At 36.2% G+C, this 19,435-nt stretch overlaps 1 pseudogene; it reads left to right on the forward strand.

The window, feature by feature from the left end:
- Positions 1 to 2,122: 2,122 nt before the first annotated feature.
- Positions 2,123 to 11,219, forward strand: LOC113080960 (ephrin type-A receptor 7-like; annotated as a pseudogene).
- The last annotated feature ends 8,216 nt before the right edge of the window (positions 11,220 to 19,435 follow it).

Genomic DNA, 19,435 nt, shown 5'->3' on the forward strand with positions numbered 1-19,435 from the left:
GCCAACAATCCGTGGGTGTGACGTCTGAGGCTGAGACTAGATGGACTGCTATTAAAGAGATGAGAAAGAATCCATTACACATTTTTCCCCCTTAAAACCAGTGTTAACATTTTGTCTAGGCCCACCAATAACTGTATGGTCCTACTGTTGATGCTCTGAACTGTTACATAATCACTAGAATACATGTCTAGCATCGCCTATGGCGTAAAGCTAGGCCATAATCCTACAGAAACATTCCCCCTCAACTCCAGATCTTCATCTAAAGAGAGCTTTCAGAGATGTCAGCATTAAGAGATTCCTCTAGGTGGTTGCCTTCTCTTAAATTCTGAACCCCTGCGCCCAGGCCTCTCGGCCAGTAAGATGTTTCTCTCAGCAGTCCTAATGAAGCCCCTGGAGATAGCGCTGGCGACTGCCTCTTTAGACTTGCTCTGCTAATGATCAGTGCTGTAGGCAAACTGCTGATTTGGAAACAAAGGTTCAAGGTGGCACAGCTTGCTTGTACAGGGGCAGCTCAACCTTACTAACGTTCTTGCCCACACGCTAAGGCTTACAGCTTGCCATATTCTCGCCGCTGGGCAGCCTTGCCAAAAACAGCACCAGACGCTACAGACAGCATCTGCTTATAAAAAGAACCTGCTCAGCAATGCAAAAGCACAATATGCTGGCTGGTTTTACAAAAGGCAGATAAGGCATGCACCATACTCGTGTGCCAAATTTGTTGCTCGTGTTGTGCTGGCAACAGTTTTACTGACAGCTAGATGGACGAAGCAATTACAGCAGGCAAGAAGAAGGGAAATGACTGGAGCACAATGCTGTCCGATTGCTTATGTCAACGTGTAGGCCGACACAACCGTGAAGGAGCTGGGGGATATTAGGAGAAAGTGCTCTCCTGTTCCTCGGCATTGTTTTTGTTACAAATTAGTTTATTTAATTACTCGTTAGCAACAGTCCATTTTAGTTGTTTTCATCCCAGCGTGATGTAGCTTATTAGTTTTTGCATCTCATTAAATGGAGCTTAATGTTGAAGTTGACAGGTAGCAATGTAATTATAGGATTTGATTAGATACAAAAAATGGGCGACACATTAATTGGCCTAAAGTGTTACATATGAATAAAAGAAAGTTAAATATTGCTAACTGGGCTTTTTTAATATATTAATATAATTAGTGTTTTACCATAATTTTAATAAATTAGTTATTAACATTGTTAATTTATTATGAACAATAAATTCATACTTATTACTAATTATTAACAATTAACAATACAATGACTAATTTAGGTATTACTATGAATGATTAATCAGTGTTATTTTTATTCATAATAACAATTATTAAAACTATAATAGAATAATTCATACTTTTAATAATAATACTATAATTTTTGAATGTTGTTGATTAAATATTGTATATATTTTTTATTATTAATAATAATAGTTTTTACAATGAATAATTAATTCCATCAACGCCCTTTTAAAATAATTTATAATAACATTGATAACTATTAACAATATTGATGATGATGATATATAAAATAATATAATGTAATTGTTAAATGTTGATAATGTTCAATAAATAATAATAATAAATATTACATGTAATATTTAACATTATCAACATTTAACAAATACATTTCTATTAATAATAATAATAATAATTTTATTAATAATAATTAATTCCTTGGAAGACATTAAAAAAACAATAAATCTTAATATTGATAAATGTTAATAGTATTAATGTTAAGAAGAAGAGGAAGAATAGAATAGTCTAATTTTGTTTGTTTCATGGTCACATGCAGTGAAATGTTCAGTAATAGTTCAGTCTTGTGAAACCCATTATCCAGTGAGTGACAGCTAAAATGTTGCTGCCATGTTGTACGGCTAATACACCATCGGCTCCATTGTGAGAAGGTTAACAAGAAAATTAATAGTGCTTTCATGAAATATATGGGAAAAAATAAAAGCAAGGTTTTATTATTTGATGAAAAGAGACCTTTTGACATGCTATCTTCCATCACAGTGTGCTGTTTAGCCCACAGCCCCGCGCCTCTACCCTCCAGTAATCGCATCATTCCATCAAGGGCTCTGTGTGAGTGTGGCATGCATATTTAATCGTAACAGTAATCCTCTTACCCTTCTACAGTTAAATTTCCAGGCACCAAAACCTACATTGACCCTGAAACCTACGAAGACCCAAACAGGGCTGTCCATCAGTTCGCAAAGGAGCTGGATGCCTCTTGCATTAAGATTGAGAGGGTTATCGGCGCAGGTGAGCTCTTCCCTTGTCTTCTCCGCTGCCTCGCTTTAGTCACACACCTCTCTCATTTATCACAATGACAACCCAAATATTTACACTCTTGATAGCGGCCAGAGCATCTCTCAACCCCTTGTTATTGATAGCGCTGCTGTAGGATTGGTTTATAATTAATATGTCTTCTCCTAAGGCCAGGATAGTCATAAATACATCGCCATTGATGAATTGCTGCCGCATCTCTTTGAGATACAAACCGTATAAGTGTGTTAGCGTGTCCTCTATATAGCATATCCAATTATCTGCACTCCCCTGTGTACTGATGCATGGCATCATATAATGCTGAATCCTGCTGTTAGTGTGACTGATATGTATTAATCTGCATAGGTTTAGATAACGGTGTCAAACGTGGCCTCGATCCTAGAATTCAGCTTGTGGGTGGTTGTGGTGCTTCACAGGAGAGTTTGGAGAGGTGTGCAGCGGACGACTGAAGCTGCCCGGAAAGAGGGATGTGCCGGTGGCCCATAAAACACTGAAAGTAGGCTACACTGAAAAACAAAGGCGGGACTTCCTGTGCGAGGCCAGCATAATGGGCCAGTTTGATCACCCGAATGTGGTCCATCTAGAGGGTGTCGTCACCAGAGGTGGGCATGTCTGATGAACATGACATGACATGACATGATTTAAATCTGTTAGTATGATTTGGCAAAAACCAGACTGGTCCGATTTCAATCAGACTAAAGTGTTTACGTGACATTTAACCAAGACAAATCACTGTTTCAGTCCGACTGATACTGAACTTTTAAAGCGTGCTATAAATCTTCTAAGCTAAGGAGAGTTATGACTTACCGTAAGCTCAGTTGTGAAGTTCATATTGTTATGATTTGATCTTGTAATTGGGATAATATTATTTGTGGCTCAGGGTTGTTTATTATTATTTTGGAGAGCGTACACTATGAAATGCCGGGCCCGACAGACTAAAGAGATTCCAGTGTTGTAGAATTATCTGTGAATTGTTTCTCATTACTGCTTTCATACAGTGTGTGTTGGCCACGCTTCACTTTAATGGAGTCTGTTCTTTGCTCTTTCAGGAAAACCAGTCATGATAGTAATTGAAATACATGGAAAATGGCTCATTAGATGCATTCCTCAGGGTATGTATAAACCACCCTAGACAATCCGGTCAGTGAATACAATATCTTGTCTGTTCTGTTCATTACACCCACTGCGATTTACCATTTCATTGCTCATTCTCGGGCCGTGTTACTCAGCCCCACCACGTAGTGGTTGGAGTGTGTGTCCGTTGTGCGCTGGTGATGGATAGACAACATTTCTCTGTTTGTGCTTGCACAGAAACATGATGGGCAGTTCACTGTGATTCAGCTGGTGGGAATGCCTGCGCGGCATCGCGGCCGGCATGAGATACCTCTCAGACATGGGCCTACGTCCATCGCGATCTGGCAGCGCGAAACATCCTTGTCAACAGCAATCTCGTATGTAAAGTGTCCGACTTCGGCCTGTCCAGAGTGATTGACGACGATCCCGAAGCTGTCTACACAACGACGGTGAGTCAATTAAGCCACTGTCTCATCGTACCTGCCTTGGAAGCCCACGGCCACTCTCAGAATAAACAAATCAATCCGTGCATCAGATAGGAGTACAAATATAGATACTGTCTGTGCTGCATTGGGATGCTAGAATGTTACTGAACATCAATACAGTGCTCTCTAACTCTTCTCAGAAGTCAGAAGTCAGAAAGAGCTTTGTTACCAAGTATGTTTACACACACCAGGAATTTGAAGGAATTCTCTAGTTGACGGAGAGTGTAGTGATTGTGAATTTTACTCCACAGGGTGGAAAGATCCCAGTTCGGTGGACAGCAATGGAAGCCATCCAGTATCGTAAATTCACATCAGCTAGTGATGTATGGAGCTACGGGATTGTCATGTGGGAGGTCATGTCCTACGGAGAACGACCTTACTGGGACATGTCCAATCAAGATGTAAGTTTCTCTTTTTGTACAGATGAATGTTTTGTACCTTCGAATCAAATGGTTTCTGAATAAAATATAACATAAGAAAATCCATAGAAAATTATATATAAAAAAATACAATAAATATGTATTAATTCCATGTATTAGTTATTAATTTTTTTATTTAATATATTTATTTTTAAATCATGCTTATATCAGTTCAATAAATCAGCAGTAAACCAATCATCATTACAATATCAGTCATCACTGCTCTAATGCATCAAGGCATATGTTGGTTCTGTGATCATCTTGTTTTAAATTCCTTCTACATGAAATCATGTTTTTTTCATTTTTTTTTTAACCAGCCATCATCCATATTTGATCAGTTTCAAACGTTTCTCATGTGGGTTAAATTAAAAAGTCGGAAACTAAAATGCTTTCCACGTCCTTTCAACTTCATCAAGGCACTTTTAGTCTCTCATTCGTTCAACTTACTTTATAGTCTTGTAAAACCACAGCTTGCGCCAAAAGGCCTGTTTTTACTCTGTTAACAGAATCTGTAGGTATTCAAGTATTAGGACAGTTACGCACATCTGACACTTTGAATTTTCAACTGGATATCAACACAGGTGTCAAGAGTGACCTTGTTTTAATGACACATTTTGAGGATAAAAAGGTTTAATGGATCTGCGGAAACGAATGGAGTGTTTTGCTTGTGGATTTCCTTTTTGTATTCTGCTACACTTTCAACCTTTATAATGAGAAATGATAATGCGAGCCAAATTCATCATTAGCGGAGTTCAATCAATTCAAAGATATCTGCTTAGCCATGCAAAACCTTCTAAACGATCTGCCGAGCCCAGCTTTTCTGACGGGCTGAGCTTTTGTCTCAAAGAAATTGGGACTGCAAAGTGCCGTTCATCATTCTGATCACATGCGTGCATGGTTTTCAAGTTGAAGCGGATTGAAATTCAGATATGGTCACGGCAGTGTTGTTAATCTGCCGCTGTATGTAGGCACTTGTCTTGTATATGTTAGGCAGATTCTTTGTCAAAATTACACAAGCTTGAACATCCTCAGAGAAGTTAAACAACCTTTATCAGTGAGACTAATGATGACTTATAATTCTCTGCTCACTAGTGAACATTAGCTCTCCATGTTAGTGTCTAACTTGTATCAGCCTTTAATGTTATTTTTTGCATAGGAACATTTGCATCGGTGGAGTCTTGATACTTGTCAGGCCTCAGCGTCAGATGTTTTTATACCCTTTTGAGGGGGAGGCGAAAAACTCCTTGAGGGCTGCTAAAAAAGAAGGAAATATTTACATTTCTTCAACTCTTTCTGTTTTGACACTTTCCTTTCTGTATCTCAAGCCTTGTGACAAGAATAGCAGATGAGGATTTGGGGAAAATAAACAGTCTCCTTCTAGACGAGTAGACGATGGGGAAAACCCTAGATCTGGACAAGCCTTTTCTGTCAGTTTAGCTGCTAGTTGTGAATCCACATTTCTGAAAGTTTATTTTGCTCATTATAGCTGCATTTGTTTTTATTAAAATACAGTAAAATCGGTAATATTGTGGAATGTTACCATTTCAATTGTTTTCCATTTTAAAATGCATTTTTTTTAATTGTTTTAGGGTCCCTTTACATCCATAAACCCCGACATGTGGAGCTAGTCATCTGCACAAACACCCAAGTGACAATGCGTTCATCTTTGGTTTAGCTAGTTAATTACATAGACTCATGATAGTATGACAGTCACAAGCAGCTGTTGAGCAGACGGCTTTTAGTGCACTTGCTTCATTCACATCCAGTTTTGGCAGTTCCCTTTTTTATTGCACTCTGGCTCCCTCCAATAACCAGTGCAAGAATAATCACATCTGGTTAGCCTACTTTTCCTCTTTTGTAGTTTGTAATGCTGGAGGTAAACCACAACAGATTTATCCAGCAAAGCTGCTGTTTACAGAGTCCTGATTAGAGGATGAGCAAATGGAGAGCTGGAGGTGCAGGCAGGGCTTTGTGTGCATTGCGTTCTGGATGCTAATGGCTAAGCTGCTTGATTTTCCATTGGCTTTTTGTATTTCTGTCTCTAAACCTATTGGTTTCTTTTCAAGCCTTTTTTAATTTTCCATCTCTGACTCTGATCTTGCAGGTCATAAAGGCTATCGAGGAGGGATATCGTCTTCCCGCCCCCATGGACTGCCCTCCTGGCCTCCATCAGCTCATGCTGGACTGCTGGCAGAAAGACCGAGCAGACCGACCCAAATTCGATCAGATCGTCGGCATCCTGGACAAAATGATCCGCAATCCTAACACCTTAAAACGCCAATGGGAACGTGTACGCGGTGAGGACGCCCATTATTTGTATTTTTTTTTACTGCCCACCGTTATCCATCTCTGCCCAAGGAAAATGATGCCGTTCACAGACCAGCTTTGCTTTTACGACGCATGGAAGTTGCTTGTTATGTTTTATACTCCTGCACCTCCCTGCAATGTCTCTCAGCCCTTTTATAGGTTCACGGGTAAATTTGCGAACAATTCCATCTGTCCGGCATTTGATTTATTCGCTAGGTTTTACTGATGAAAAATAAATCCCGGGGAATCATTAAAGTGAAACAGCCTCCATGCCTTCATGTTCGATAACAAGGACTTTAAATCAATTGTCATAATGAGTGTTTGAGACTTTAAAGCCTTGTGGGAACTCCATTCCCCAGTGTGGTTTTAGACAGAGGAAGTGTGTTTACAATCATAACTGGATCTGTGTCTCACATTGAAGATATGACTTTTAAAGCTTTGGAAAGCCCTTGGTCCACCTAACCATTTTCACAAGTAATGCAAAGCAACAGTTCACTAAAACCATGTGTTTTTGTCTGCACAACACCAATATCAGTGAGACTTCATTATTCTCAGTTTCAGTACTGCTACAAGAATAGTATGCTGTTGAAACCCTTTTATTCAAAATTCTTATTAATTTCACAAATTAAACTATAACAATGTCATGCAGCCTTCAATATTTCTAAATTAAGTAAAGAATTCAGTTTTTCAGCTTTAAGTTGTAAATGTAATTGAATTAGACACTATTTACAAACAGTATAACAGATCAAAATTAATGATGCAGACCAAGATTATTATTATTATTATTATTATTTAATAACAGCTGTATCAACTATTAAAACAAATTAAATTAAATACAAAAAGTAATCAAATGTTAAAAAAAACTGTTGACATTATTGGCATGGACTGTACTACATTCTTCTAAAATATAATACATTGTCCATGGCAGGAAATTTAAATTAGCTGGGCAGGATAAGATAGACAGATAGATAGATAGATAGATAGATAGATAGATAGATAGATAGATAGATAGATAGATAGATAGACAGACAGACAGACAGACAGACAGACAGACAGACAGACAGACAGACAGACTACATGCATACTTTTGCCAATAAAGGTCAACTGAGGACAGTATCATATACCAGTACCTTGAAATAATGGTTCTGTGCCCACATAACATTCATATTTGTTTCTTCCTTTTTCTTAGACCCATAAGCCCACTGCTTGATCAGAACACTCCAGATTTCACGTCTTTCCGATTGGTCAGTGAGTGGTTGGAAGCCATCAAGATGGAGAGATATGTGGACAGCTTCACAGCTGCAGGCTACAGCTCGCTCGAATCTGTTGCTAGAATGACTATCGAGTAAGAGCCCTTTGCTATGATCTTTCCTGCACACTGCCATGCTCTATAGAAATGCATGATCTTTCTAGGAGTAATTTCAGCCCTCAGCTCTCATTCACAATACAATCCAGACATTGTGCTGCATTTTAATCAGATCCCTTTGACTCATACTCAGACTCATCGTGTTGTGTTTAATATGGCCTTTTCTCAGTTTCTTTTTGCCTAGGTAATGAAATACCTCTCAGGTGTTTCACGCTCCATTTCTGTGATTTATGAATGTTGTGTTTCTGCTTTAGGGATGTAATGAGTTTGGGAATCTCCTTGGTGGGCCATCAGAAGAAGATCATGAGCAGTATACAGACTATGAGAGCCCAGATGCTGCATCTTCATGGGACGGGCATTCAAGTTTGATGGGCATCGGCAGCACTCCCCGATTTGATGAATCAGAACTCTTCAGGACAGCACCGCAAAATGTGTGACACAGCAAAAATAATAAATAAATAAAAAACAACGTTCCGTTTTTAACCTTCCAGAACTGACAGAACAGAATCATTCCTTTGTTAATGGCGAAGGATTTTGGTGAAGGTGCTGGAAACCAAGAGACAGAGAGACATGGAAAACGCAGACAGACAAGAGAGAGAGAGAGAATCTTAAACGGACAGTGACCACAGGATGCTCTAAAGAACTCATCATGTCATTGAGACGGAGCATTCGGGAGGATTTTTATGCTTTGTATGGACCTTGTTTATCGTCACAGATTTGCTCATAGTTGCTATAGATTTCACTGATTACTTTTTTAAATCAAGGGTGAATATAAAAATAAGCAAATCCAATTCATAAGGAGTTCTTTTGCTTTGGTTTGTAATATCCACACTAAGGCAGTGTGGGACGTTACTCTTCTACTCGATTGATTTGTGTTAGCTTGTTTTCGCGGATTGTGTTATGGAACTGACAACAGGGTAAACCGTCTCATCTGGAGAGAAAGAGACAGAACCAGAGGCTGAAAACCGACAGAAGAGGTATGTCTTCTCCAGCCAGCACTTTCTACATGAAGCTCTCTCCAGACTGAAGCATTGGCAGAGAAAGAGAGTCAGGCCGACCTGGTCTTTTATATCGAGCAGAAATATCCCACTGCTTGGTCACGTGAAGCTCCTGAGAGTGATTGGTTGTGTTTAAGAACAGCCCGAGCAGATGTTAGGTATATTTTATGATCCTTCACGACAATTCAGATGTGGAATAAGTACAAAGAGAATTGCTAACCACTTCAGGTGGAGTTTTTTTTTTTTTTTTTTTTTTTTTTTTTTTATGTAAGAACTATTACAGTGGCAATATTCTTTCTAAGTTTATATTTACCACATGAATGGATTTATCAGTGCTGTTGTTGAATGTGTACTTTTTATTATTGATATCATTTATCATAAATACATGTTTCCATAAAGAATGGGAAAAAAAAGAAAAAAAAAAAAGAAAGAAAGCAATTTTGATTTAATTGTTTAAGCAACAGTTTCATTTTTGTTCAGTATCAGTTGGTTTCCTAGCAGGTGACTGACTTGAAAATCATACAATGTTGTGGTGTAAAGGAGTAATACTGCCTTAAAACAAGTCAACTATTGCTCTTATTTTTAGGTACTGAGATTCTTTGTGAGATCACAGCTGAGTTGGGGAGAGACTGACTAATATGAGCAATAATTTGAGGTGCTGTATAGACTTTTACTCACGTACTGCTTGGAAATCAGCAGCAGTGCTGTGAAATTTGATCAAAGAGAGTTGGTGGATTTATATACGAGGATCTCTTCACCCAGACTGAGATGCTTCGCTGTGTTTCTTCCACCCTTTTGTTGTGCTGAGCTCAAAGATGAGGTTTACACTGAAGTATTAGTGCCATTACAGCCTTCCACTCTCAACTGAATGTTTCATTGACAAGTAAATGTTACGCATTTTAGTGTTAAGTACTTTAAAGGGAGCTGTATACCTTTTTAGACTTGTTTTGCTGGGCTGCCACAAAACTCTACCATTTTATTCAGCTTTGAGCTGATGCAATTTTGTTTTATTTACTACAAAACCTTAATGTGACACATTCTAAACACACACAACACGTTTTTCATTATTTTGAGGAACCAATGCCATTTTAACCGCAACAGCCGTGCCAACATGTGGCGAAGGCGGAGCCGTTGGAGCGCAGCATCACTGGAGGATTTAGCCAAACGTTTGGTGCTTCAAAAAAGCCATCGTTTACCATGCCGTCTCCATTGTGAACCCAGCTGGTGTGTGTGTGCGTGCGTCTCATCCGGATCATATCGTACCCTGGTTAGAGGCCCAGCTCTGCTCCACTATCCTTCCATCTTGCTAACCTCAGCATTGAGCCAACGCCAGGCCTTTGAATTGAATGTGAGCAGAAAGGCTCTCGGTCAGCACAAACCCCCGTGCTTCGTAACTGCAGCCACTCAGATCAGCCTCCCGGCGCGCTCTGATCTCACACTCCGGCCTCCCGGGGACCCCTCGCAGGCCCTTACCCTCTCCGCTCGGATCCGGGGCCCCTGTAGAGACAGCAATTTGAGCCACTTTGAGATTAACGCCTGGATTCAATCAATCCCACATTAAGGCCACTGTACGGGTCAATGACAAATCTGTCAATTTTTCTGCTTTGTGCCATTTCTAACTTTTCTGGTTTGATATAGTGGAATTTCGGTCAAGACAGTTTGTGCTGTGGATTGATTGAGTTCACGGTGCAGCAGGGTTTTATAGACTTCTGGAAAGACGCTAGAGAGCCCACCTAGACAAAAAGTGAAGTGGAATATTCCAAAGAGTTCAGCACTGTTGATTGTGTCAGAGTAATCACAAACCAGAGGACAATTTGTATATGTTTTAGCTGTAAAACTTGTATATTTTATTTATAATTGTCATTTCTTTATTTTTCACTTAAGTACTCTGTAGTGAGCTCATTGAAAATGCACTATATTTTTCTATCTCACATGCAGCTGATTCTCGTCACCCTCACTCTTTCAGTTGTACATACTTTCTCATTTAGGACCAAAGAGAGCTAATAGGTTTCCATTTTAGAAGAGTATTTTTTTTCTTTTCTCTTTAAGGTTGGAAAAAATGTACAGTTCAAAGGAATTGTCGATTTATTATTTATTTTTCTGTGACAAGAGTATGGAGAGTATTCATTGGTCAAAAAAAAAAGTATTTTCCTCAGTTGAGAAACTGTATGGTCATTTACCTAGATGATTTCTTGTTACATAGACCTTTTTTTTTTCTTTTGCTTTGTAAGCTTTGTAATAGACTGTACATATATTTTTGGAAATATAATGCAATCTTTATAGCGGTGTCTGTGCCTTCAATTTCTGTTTCTCCATGATGAGCCTGTGCTCTATGATTTACAGGGTTATGTGCCATTCAGAACTGAATACAAATTCAATTTAGTTTTTTACACATTATTATTAACACATGTAATTAACATACTTTAAACTACAACATCTGTCATGAAATGACCATAAATGTTAATTCTGCTTTTTTCTAACACATTTCTCTGGTTGGTGTAGCCAATACACACGTGTGGTCCCAAGCGAGTTAGAGCCTCACATGGATTCAGTGACTTTTTGGATTCATGGATTTTCAGTGATATTTTAGATCATATTTCATATCCACACTGAATTCGCAATTCAGTAAATCCCTCTTATTTAATTTCAAATGAGTTTCCTGACTGAATTCAGTTCAAATTTACACACGGAAGTGAGATTCTTCAATTCTGAATTTTGCTCATCCCAAATTTTTGATGATATAAATATTACATTGTAACATTATAATTTTTGTGTGATTCAGCAAACAAACGGAGAAAGAGCTAATGGGACCATTGAGAATTGTTTGGACCCCCGTTAAAGCGCTTTGACTTTAATAATAACATTATGCTGTGACAAGTGCGTGAGAAGAAGAGAGGGTGGGAGATTTGTTTGATGACCCTGCTCATGACAGAATCCTGGATAGTGTCACTAAAAAGACATTACCCAAAGCCTTCGACATGGGAAAGTTAAACCATGGCCCCCTTGGGAGTTAAACAAAGAGGTCCTAATGGATTTATGAAGATTATATCTCTGCAGATACTCTTAACCTCATCATGTCCCAGAAGATGAATACAAAAGACTCTGGCAGAAGTAGATATGCTCTGGACGAGCGAGATGTTTTCTCTGATGACAGAACATCTCTAATCTCTGCTAATCTTGTTTCCATCAACAGTTACCAAGCTGTTGTGCTCTTTTGGTGGAAGCAAAACAATGCAGCTGATTCCGTGACATTTACAGTTTAGTGTTTGTTCATTTGAGATTATACTTCGGAAGAACAAAATGAAAGCGATCAAGATCCTGTAAACAACGAGCTTTTGACAAGTCAGAAGAATGCTTGCGTTGCAAAAGATTTAGGGAGGAAAAATAGTTGAACAATAAGCTCAAGCTTCAATAATCCTGCAATTGACATTTAATAAAACCCTTGATAATGAAATAATTCCTCGAGATAAAACAGCTTGGTATATACAGAGAAAAGGAATCTCTCTCCATAATTTCCCCCACTTAATGAAGGATTACGACCCGCTGGTTTCGATGACTAATGTACACATCGATCTGTTCATTCAGATGTTCTCCAGCTGTTGATTTAAACCAGACGTTGTTTGTGTGTTCAGTCCAATTTCAAGTACTCCAAAGTGCACTACAGTCTGTTTCAAGTTTCTTTGTCCTTTAAACCAATACACTGTGTTTGCACACAGTTTGCAATTAATGCAGTTCTGTAAAGTCGCCCAGAGTTTCAAACAACAGCATTTGCAGGATTAAACTGATCAAAAGTGAGAGAGAAAAAAATATATGGTAATGTTACAAAAGAGTTCTAGTAGCATCAAGTAGATGCTGCTCTCTTGAGCTTTCCATTCATCAAAGAATCCCGTTTTCAACATTGAGAATAATACTGAATGTTTCTTGAGCACCAAATCAGCATATAAGAAGATCATGTGACACTGAAGACTGGAGTAATAGCTGCTTTGCTATCACAGAAATAAATTACATTTTAAAATACATTAAAATAGAGAACTGTTTTTTTTTTTTTTTTTTTTTTTTTTTTTTTTTTTGTAATGTTTTAAAATGCAGCTGTGGTTTTATTGTATTTTTTGATAAATGCAAATAAATGCAGCATCAGTGAGCATGATACATCTTTAAAAAAAACTTCAATTTGTATTTTAAAATTATTTAAAATCTAATTCTAATTGTTTAACATAAAATTTTATAAATATAACAATTTGCAAATAAAAATATTTTGACATAAATACATAAATAATATTTAAAAACATTGAAATTAATACCTTTTAAAGTTCAGATTAAGACTGCTGTGTTAGACCTTGTACTCTTTTGCTCCTGCCATCATTTTGCCAGGTGTCATTCTCAACCTCCACTAATTGATGCACTTTAGCAGGGTTTGAACACTGATCCGTGCCATATTCCCTCACACACATCAAACACCTCACACAGATCTTCCACAGATTGTCAAGTAAGAACATGGCCTGTGAGTGTCCTGGCATCTACATAAAGGTGAGAAAGTGAGGGGAAAATATTAGACACTGCTTATTGTGCTTGAGTGCAGACGTGGAGCTATGTGTGTGTTTGACATTAATGAATGAGGGAGATGTCATATAGCCTTCATTCTGTCAGGTGTACAAGCTCTACATGACTTGAACGCATTCAGATGTCAGCTTTAATGAAAACAGCTCAGTGTGAAACCTGCTCAAAGTTTCCCAAGAGATTTAATCCAGCTCGCTCTACGACACAGCACTAAGACACTGAAAGTTAGAATAAGATCAACTAAAGGCAGTTGATTAGCAGTCATTCTGTTTCATTAAAGGAATATTCCGGGTTCAGTGCATGATGTTGATTAGCACAATAGTTAATTTCCAAATGTTCCTCATTGTCCAAAAAAGAGAGAGAAAAAAAAAAAATTAGAATTAAAAACATTTTCAATGGATGTAAATTGGGCCAATATGTTAATGTTAAAATACTCACAATTTCCATAGTACCGCCTGAGGTTATTAACATTAACATTCATAAATAAATAAAGAAAATACTAAATACTAATACTAAATACTTAAATACTAATATAATATAATATAATATAATATAATATAATATAATATAATATAATATAATATAATATAATATAATATAATATAATATAATATAATATAATATAATATAATATAATATATAAAAATAAAAGTTGTCAATTATTTTGTTTTTATATGAAGTTTTCAGTTATATTAAAATTACAAAAAGAAAGAAAGAAAGAAAGAAAGAAAAAAGAAAGAACGTAAGAGAAATATGTTAACATGATTTTAGTCTGAAAAAAAAATATCTTTGTAAGTTTCTTTATGTGAAATTAGATCTAATTTTACACCTTTTTTCACATTACAATGTCATAAACTCTAAAATGTCTCTACAAATTATTATGCTCAAATAATAAACATTTTTACATAAAGATTGTGTTATTATTATTATTATTATTATTATTATTATTATTATTATTACAGGCTTATATTTCTGTTTTTAAAGAAAACAAAGGATGAGTTAATTTCATTTATTTGTGGTAATCAACATTATAATGCCTTCAACGGAGCTTAGCGTGTACTAAGCCCAGAATATTCTTTTAATGGTACTGTCAGCACATGCAGCTACACTAATACAGTCTGATATATGTGTGCATCTATTGCACATTTGTGTGTGTTGTCCGTTCTTCCTGTATTATTATTATTATTATTATTATTATTATTATTATTATTATTATTATTATTATTATTATTATTATTATTTTATATATATATATATATATATATATATATATATATATATATATATATATATATATATATATATATATATATATATATATATATATATATATATATATATATATATATATACTCATTCCTTGTTGGTTATATAATACCCATGGGAACGTGATGTACCATATAATTGGAAAGGTGAAGAAAAGTTTCTGGCTAGTAATTACCATCCCCTGCACTGTGATGCAATAATGATAGCTGAGCACTTTCTTTGCCAGGGGTTCCAGCGCGCCTGTTATAATAACATTAATAATCAGCCATTCATATCAACATGCGGAAAAGGAGACATCTTCCCCCCTCGATCGCACGCTGACCGATGGCACTAGGCTCAAGATCACATGCATCTCCATTTCCAATGCAAACATATTGTGGAATTCAAAGTCAATATTATAGCTTTTGCTCTTTAATACAACAGGTTTGGTGAATGGAGAGTGGTAGTGTGACTGGACCTTGGGATATTGTATTGTTTATTAAAAGCCTTTCAGATGCTCTTATCATATCCCTGCTACACCTAAAGGCAATTTCAGTCTGAGCGCTTTGACTGTCATGGATCTGAATTTTTATTTTTTTATTTGTTTTACGGCCGGGCTCATGGAACCTTATGACATTAAGTATTTAAAGGAGCCAGTAAAATATGTCCCCTCTCAGCCATCCTCTCCCATCTCCTGAGCAGATGATCAATTTCACAGGCTGGCTGATGCCTCCTCTGATGGATCTGGCAGATATGATGGTTTCCTCAAAGGCATGCGGGTGCAGGATAAGTAATAGGGGTGCAGCCATTAGCTGGCCTGTGGCATGGACAGTTCATATTTGGATGGACAGAGATTTCATTTATGATGACGAAATGACTGCAGGTGTGGATACAGCTCAAAATGACGGCCCGACCACAGCGTTTACAGCATCTGAGGCCTGAAGAGATTTCAAAGGTCAGCAAGATAAACTGATTAGCATTGCATTTCCAGAACTGAGAAACAAAACCGGCCCTTATGAATTTTAGACTGGTTTTAATTTGAAAATATTGCATTGTTTTCATCCTCGCCCCTATATTGTGCAAGATTGTTATTGTGTGACTGAAAACTGAAGTAATCGAGACTGTAGAGTCAGGTTAGCCAATTAAAAATGAGCTACAGGGAAAATCACATGACCGCCAACCTCCTGAGACGACAGTAGAAGATGTAAAACACACACACACACACACTCACTATATATACTCTTATAAATAAAGAATATAAGGTACAAAGATTTATCTTTTGGGTACCGTTCTAGTGACAGATTTCTTTTTTTCTGTGAGAATATATATATAGCAGAAGAAGAAATATATTATCATTATTATTTTATTTGTTTGTTACAATTTCTACTGTCATATCAGGAGACTGGTGCCCAATTTTACAATAAGCAAATAGATAGTATTGAATATTTCATTTTATAATAATAATAATAATAATAATAATAAATTTAATATATTGGAAAAAAATAAATTTTATTATTATTATTATTATTATTAGAAGAAGAAGAAGAAGAATGTATGTTTCCTATACATTTATTTTGAAATAATTTAATAACATGAGGGTGCACAGGCCACATTGATGGGTATGACATAATATTGAAGTATTTTTAAATTATGACTACATTTGACCACAATGCATAAAACCACAAAACCCATTCTAGTTTCAGCTGAATTTACAGTGTTTAAATGAAAAGCGAGTCTAGCAGGACGAGTGCTGGTTTTGTGTGTGCTCTTCTGGATGCAGAGGGTCAGAGACATGCAAAGCACGGAATACTCAGGAGAATAATCCATTGTGGATAAGGCTTGGGGAGAGATGTGTGACAGCATTGTGACACCATTATCAGTTCATCTTTCAAAAGATGATATGATATTACTCATAATAATAGACAGTACAGAGAATCCCAGAGGCTTTGATGGTCTGGGATACTAGATGAATAAAGAAGATCACAGAAGTGCACTATTCAAACTTTGACTAAGGTAGATAGACAGAAAGACAAATAAATCAATCAATAAGTTCAACAGTCAATGTTTCATGCATTCTGATGCCTTTAGGCTTTGAAAGGTTGACATACTCAGTATTTGACCCCAACAGTTTGACCAATCACGTGTTATGATGCTAATTATGCACAAAGCACATATTTGCAATCAATTCTTTGATCTTATATCTTACCCTTGGCAAATGTTCTTCTTGAATTTCATCATACTGCCATGTGAAGTTTAGCTATGGATGAAAGGCCAAACTGACGAGTTTCATTCCTCCGAACAGCGCTGAGAAAGACATCTGGTACACCGACGCTGAACTGTTTGACAATTTTGTATTGCTATTCCTATCCCTATGCAATTTGCCTTGTTTTACTCATCTCACTAATTACACATTGCTGGAAAAACCACACGACAATCAGCCTGAATGACTAACATGGAGGAAAACAGACATAAGTTAGATCTGCTGAATGTGTAATGATTTATCTGCACGGCAGCAGTAGAGGCAGAGGTGCTAACAGATGTTTGGCTGATGCTCTGGTAGGATGGCAGGTTCGGATAAAAACAACTGATAACAACTCAACTGCAGCAAATAATCACAGCTGAACATCATAGTCTTCCACTACAAGAGGAAGAGCCAGTTCCATTAAGACAGGATGATACGAAGGTGCTTAGAAAGAAACTCATTTTTTTATTCAAAAACTAATTTAATATGCAATTCATCCATGCAATAACTTGAATACACGTTAGGATGAATTTCTATGTAAATTTTAGTTTTTTAAAGACTAAAATGTCAAGGTGAGATCAAATCATAATGATGAAAAAGTGCTTATTAAAAAAATGAAATTATAGAAAAGAAAATCTTAAATTTGGAGTAATCTTCATATTGTTTATTATTGGAAAATCGGACCCACTTTATATTAAGTGGCCTTAACTACTATGTACTTACATTTTAAATAATAATTTAGTACAATGTACTTATTGTGTACATACATGTTTTTACATTGTACTTATATTTGAAAAAACTACATGTAATCACATCTGTATTTAATTTCTGTAGTTACATTTATAATTACACTGTTTACCCATACTTTACACCTTAACCCACCCCTAAATTACCAATACCTCCAACCCTCTCCCTATCCCACCTCAATAGCAGCAAAAGTGTTTTACAATACAATATGAACACAATAAGTACATTGTACTTGTTTTTTTATGTAAGTACATAGTAGTTAAGGCCACCTAATATAAAGTGGGACCGATAAATCTATTTATTATGATGATGATTGATGATGAAGATGATGATGATGATTGAGGATGATAATGACATTGATGAATTGTTATTAGATCATTTGACCAAGACAACATTAGTTCAGGTTGTAAAATGTCATGTGGTGCATCCCCCCATAATTTTTTTTTAAAGTTTTTTTTTTTAATGTTGATATTTAGATATAATAATAATAATAATAATAATAATAATAATAATAATAATAATAATAATAATAATAATAAAGTTAAGTACTTTGGCATAATATTTTATTATTATAAAAATGATTTAAAATATTATTATAAAATATAAGAAAATAAGAAGGAAAAAAGGAAAAAGAAAAAGGAAGATTATTACTATTATTATTACTGTTATTATGGTTATTATATAAAGGACTTGAGATTTTGAAACTTGTGATTTTCTTTTCGATAATTTCATTCTTTTAATGAACCTTTTCCCCCTTCATTTTATGTTCTTTATTTATTTCTTATAGGAATATATATATATAAATTATTATGATGATGATGATTGAGGATGATAATATGATGATGATAATGAATTGTTATTTTTCAAGTCACTTAAAATATTAGAAAATTTGACTAAGGCAGCATTAGGTGTAAAATGGCATGTGGTGCCACCCCTCAAAACATTAATAATTCAATATAAAAATATTAAATCATCTTAAAAAGAAGTTTTTTTTAATAAAAGAAAAGAAAACAAAAATCAAAGAAAAAGAAAAGAACAGGCGACTGGAGCTGTATAGCACCCGGTGAGTGGAGTGGGTCGATACCCTGATGTCTCTGTAGGGGGTGGTGATACTGACGCCATTGATTGGGTCCCAGTGTGCTACTGATGTGTTTAAATGAGAACACAGCTGAACTTTGAGAAGGGAAGCGGAGTTCTGAGAGGCAACAACAGACATTCGGTATTGATTACTCCCAGGGGTATGAGGCAGTGTAATCCCACCACAGCACGACGGAATTTGCCAGAAAATTCTCCTTAATTGAGCTATCTTCAAGATCAAGGAGGAACTATTATGGCTCTCGCTGCTGGCGTATCATATTACAAATTTAGCCATCGTTGTTATCAATGATGAATGCTTCCATGATTAATAGAGAGTATGCAAGTGCTTTGGCTAAATGATAAGCAGCAGCAGTAGGTAGCAAATAAATCATTTTTATGGTTTATTATTAGGAAAAAATGTGTAGCGCTCCAAACCGCTTTATTATTGAAATCCAAACTAATGACTCTGTGAGTGTGCATTATTTCTGTTCTTGGGTTTGTTTTCCAAAGGAAGATGCATGTTAACAGACTAGACTATGACGACTAAAATAAAATGCTTCTGGCTTGAAATGTTTCTATAGTTCCACAACAACGTAAAAAGCCTGTATTTCTCTATAGTGCTTAGTCAAC

Source organism: Carassius auratus, unplaced genomic scaffold (assembly GCF_003368295.1).
Source record: "Carassius auratus strain Wakin unplaced genomic scaffold, ASM336829v1 scaf_tig00032661, whole genome shotgun sequence".
Classification (NCBI taxonomy): domain Eukaryota; kingdom Metazoa; phylum Chordata; class Actinopteri; order Cypriniformes; family Cyprinidae; genus Carassius; species Carassius auratus.